Here is a 5,030-nt window from a genome sequence, read left to right as displayed (position 1 = left end):
TTTCATATGAAAACTCTCGATTAAAATAATGATAAAATTTTATTAAAAGATTTTCTATGAGTGATATCAAAGAAGTTGAACTTGAAATTTCAATAGGGAATGGAGCAAAATCGAGCACTTATTTTTAGAGTCAAAGGAAGAAGAGTACATGACACTTTGGGATTATGAAAAAATCCAGAAGTGTCCCAACCTAATCTAAGCATTGGGCTTTAATTTATGGATTGAAAGAAGATTTAATTTGAGTTGAGGGTTTTATTAAAAATTTATGATTTTATTCCTAGAAGTTGGGGTCTTATGATCCAAAATCCACCCCGGATCCTAAATCTAAATTGGGCACCAGATAATGATGACCTGAATCTAACTAATGCAATGTAAAATCTAGGCTTACCTCGACCTAGATTGGAGAGTCAGCCAACCACCTAATCAAATTTAAATCGATGAGTCTGATCATTTTATGAAAGAGTGGTAAGTACATTTTTATTAAAGTTTTTGAGAATTGGGGTTGACATCTAGAGATTGCCCTAAGTGGCCCCTTGACTTATATTGTGTAAAAATGCTAAAGACATATGCAATTAAGATTTAGACTCTTTTAAATGCATTTTTAATACAATGCATGCTGATCAAAATACCCAAATTATAAATGCTTGAAATTTTAAAAAGGCTAAAAAAATAATTTTTTAGAAGATTAGGCTTCCCTAGGTTCAACATCTCATCCTCATAGGTCAGATTATCTGAACTCTACCCGTAGACGAAAAAATATCTTAAAATAAGAAAAGAAAGATGCATTAATATGCATACAACCCCAGATGATCTTCAGCTCATTTCCTTGATCAATATATTTTTATGTTATTTAATTCTGAAAATTTTAAATGTTAATTATGAGTAGAAGAATTTTCACACCCCAATGAGTCTCACGTATCTAGGCTAAATAAAAAATAGCACACAAAATTCAAAAAATTAAGAAAAGCATATAAAATCCTAATTGTAATCACATCAAGCCAAACACATCAATATAATTAATTCCTTAAAGTAAAGTTTGTAGGCAAATGCTCCATTTATTACAACCTAGGGTCTACAAAAATTAAAAGTGGCTGGGCACTACTGACAACAACTTGGATTCTAATTCTAGTACAAATGTAAGTGACTTTGAGTGGGCTACTCTTTATCTTCAATTCCTCGGTCTCCTCTCCTTCGGGCTCCTCGGATTCTTCATAGTTGAATACTCAAATGGAAAAGGAAAACTCTTCCCCTGAAGGAGAGATTATTCTTTCCACCTTGGAATCCAACTTTGGATTAATGTATCCCAAACTTGGGCTTCTAAATAGAAGAAGACTATCCCCCTAAGGTGTATTTTTTCTTCTTTGGAATCCAACTTTGAATCTATGTATCCCAAACTCAAAGTACAACTTTTACAACTCAATACTCAAATAATTACATTAATATGAAAATGAAAATTGTGTACTTTCCTGTAGGATTATCCTAAGTATTTAATAAATCAAATTAATTTCCAACCATTTATATATATATATATATCTAAGTAAACATACTTAATCATGCTCTTTTTTATTTGACAGCTAAATAGTTGAAGTACTTGTAGCAATTATATTTATTATTTATTTAACCCTCTTTATTGCACTGCATGAGTGCGGCCACCTGCAAAAAACTCAGTCAGCATCTAGATCATTTCTAACTTAAGGGTAATCTAATCGATAATCACATCATCAATCCACATAGTACAGTAAAAGTAAACAAACATATCAAGTAATTTCAATCATACTATATAGTGAAATCTCAAAAATTTAGCATTCATTAGAAAAGTAAACACCGACCTAGCCTAGTTCTAAATTCGTTGTCCTAAAAATTCATCTAAAGTGTGTGTAAAAGATTGTGTGATTGGGGTTAATCCTAGACTGGTTGTTTGTTAGAGTTGTCTAGTGTTTGAGTTTGATAAAGACTGAAGGAGAACTTTATGTTTGAGTTTAAGTATTAATGTTTAAAGATTAATTTGGATGTATTTTAGTTGTTAGATGATTGCTATCTTTTTTGGTCACTGAGGCTATGAAGTTTATTTCACATTTCTTATGGCTAAGTTAATAGCCTCGTAGGCCTGGGTTGCCTAGTAACAATCAGGGTTGATTAAGTAATTTTAGTTGGTTAAAAATGCTTAAGTGATATATTCTTTTTAAAAAGTACTTAAAAATTTAAATAAAATGAAAATGGCAGCTCAGCGACGACTAGAGGAAATGTGGTAGCCTGATGTTGGCCCTTGGAACTATGGGAAATGATTGCCCGACGGTGCAATGACTGAGCCACTGACAATCATCGAATAATGTTGAAACCATGGATGCGGTTTCACTTATCTGAGTCAACTCGGCTCCTCTACCGTTGGATCATTCGTTGTAACGAATTAATGTGATTCAGCCGGACAAAGCAGATGGCCATGGAATCAGATTCGTGGTCGAAAGAACATGCGAAATGGCTTGATTTAGGCTATTAATCGTGCAATCAACGACCCAAAAAAATGTATACTAAGGGTACGTAGAGAACAAACCCTAGAATGGGGGTTTTTGGCTCATTTGCTCAATCCGGTTAACCAAATAACTTGAAATTTTAAATCTAAGCTCATCACATGGACAAAAATCTTTGGGGATACTTAATGTGACTTAAAACATGCTGAATGAAATGTTAAATAACCCTAACTATTGTGACCTAGGGCTAAGGATTTTAGGAGATATACTGTTGGATCTTCAAGGTCATAATATGGTAGAGCTTGTAGGCTATCCACATAAGTGTTCCTAGTTGAAAGCTTGGTTCAAAATGCCTTGAATCAACTGGACGAAGCTTTAGACGGAATGGGTGCTAGGATGGCCGGAGGATCATCACCGGCGAGCTTCCAACGATTGGGTTTCACTTGGAAAGTGAGAAGGAGAATCTAGGGATTCAAAAGGAATCAACGGATGGACTGGAGAGAGCTGGAGTAGAGAGAGAGCCTAAGAATTAGAATGATGCTCAAAAGGGGGCTTTTGCCCTATTAAAATTTCTTGGAGGTGGCTGGACGATCCTAATGCATCAGAGACCTTACTCTGATAAGGGACAAGTGTTCCAGGCCATTAGAAGGCTGAGCTAAAGGATGGAATGGCCTTATGGCCCTTGGATGCTTTTTGAGATGGCGGGACCACTCCTTCCATTTTAGACTAAACCAAGGGTTGGGATTGTTGAGGAGCTTCTAAGAGAGCTTTAGGATTTACTTGGGACTAAACCAGCCGCTAAGATTAGAAGGAAGTGGGTTTGCATGTGAGTTTGACCATGAGAGGGGGTTTTGATGTTGGATTGACTTCTTTGACCAGTCAAAGGTCAAAGTCCTAGTGAGGTGGAAGGTGTGAGATATAGGAAGCTAGTTGGGTTCACTCCAAAGCTTTGGAGTAATGCCCTTGAAGTTTAAAAGAGGGATTAACCATTCAAAGAAAGGTTCAAGTGTATTGTTGACTTATTTTGACTAGTCAACAAGGTCAAGGGTGGTGATGTGGTACTTTAGGGAATGTGGGGAATCATTTAAGGTAAGTTAGGAAGGGTTAAAGGGTTTAAAGTCAATGGGGGGAATAAAGGGGTTATGTAGAGTGAGGTTTGACTAAGGGTCTTAAGTTGACTTGGTTAAAGCCAAGAGGTTTTGGCTCACTCATGACCTACATGTATTTAAGGTACGCATTAGAATGGAAGTGAAGGATTGAAGGGCTTGATTGAGTTGAGCTTGATTGAAACAAGTAATTTTTACCCAATGGGGTTAGATTTGACCAAGCTTGATTGGTTGACTTGGTCAACTTGACCATGGTTTGACCCATGGTAGGTTTGAAAACATTCAAAACATTTAATTGGGTGGATTTGAGAATTTGATAATGTTGATTTGATTGAATGGGCTGGATTAACCCATTAAAACCCTTTAAGGATTAATGGGTCAACCTAGGTTGACATGGTCAGCCAGGTTGAACCGAGACCTAGTTTTGGGTCCAGTGGGTTTGTTTGGGTATTTTGAGTCTAAGGGAGGTAGTCTCATGTCTAGAAAAGTCATTTGGGTTAAATGATTTATGTAGGCCCTTAATGGGTCAACCAAGTTGACCTAAGGGCTGGGTCTAGAATCAATAAGTTTAAAATGATATTTTAAATCTACTAGGAGTTATCCTAAGGCACGGGGAGGTCATTTCAGTTAAAATGTCTGTTTTGACCTTTAAGGGACTTTTAGGTCAACTTAGGTTGACCTGGTCAACCAAATTGAACCATGGTATGTGTTTGGGTCTAATAGGTCCCAAATGATGTTTGAGATTGATTGAAAAAGGTTTCAGAGATAGATGAGATTGAACCATGTTGAGTTTTGGTTAAAAGTCCAAAAATTTTCTTAAGGGCATTTTGGTCATTATGTCCTCTAATCAATTTTGGGTCAAAGTGAATCCATAAAAAATTAGTTTAATGTTTGACATATCAATATTAAAGGCATGGAAGTGATTAAAGGGTTTGGAGAGGGCTCCAAGGTCAAATTTCACTATGCGATAGATCTAGTGTCATAGGCCATAAATATTTGAAGGTTTTGTAGCCTTCATATTTCAATTCAGTTTCTGGGGTTAGAAGTATTAGATTGAGCTCAAATTTGGAGGGTTTTTACTAGAGGTATGTCATATCAATATGCACTTGATAAACTTTGAATCAAGTGCCAATTGATTGGCTTTTAAGGTGACAGAAGAATCACCCGGAAAGGGTTTTAGGACCATGGGCCTTAACCCAAAGATTTGATTTAGGATGTTGGATCTGAATTGGATTTAGGAGTTAAATGGTTGGACTTGGATCATCCACATTAGAGGAAATCAATTAGATGATTGAGGTTGATTGGGTGTGATGTAGAAGCTGGCTGATTGTTGATTGAAAGCTGTGATAGGGATTGAATTAAAAGGCGGAGTTGAGCTTGATTGAGGTTTAATTGGGTCTTACCTAGGACCTATATGATTAGGGATTAGAGACTTTCAAATCACTGGGTCACTAGA

This window comes from Dendrobium catenatum, unplaced genomic scaffold (genome assembly GCF_001605985.2).
Source record: "Dendrobium catenatum unplaced genomic scaffold, ASM160598v2 fragScaff_scaffold_0, whole genome shotgun sequence".
Taxonomy (NCBI): Eukaryota; Viridiplantae; Streptophyta; class Magnoliopsida; order Asparagales; family Orchidaceae; genus Dendrobium; species Dendrobium catenatum.
Note: the sequence above shows the minus strand (reverse complement) of the source record.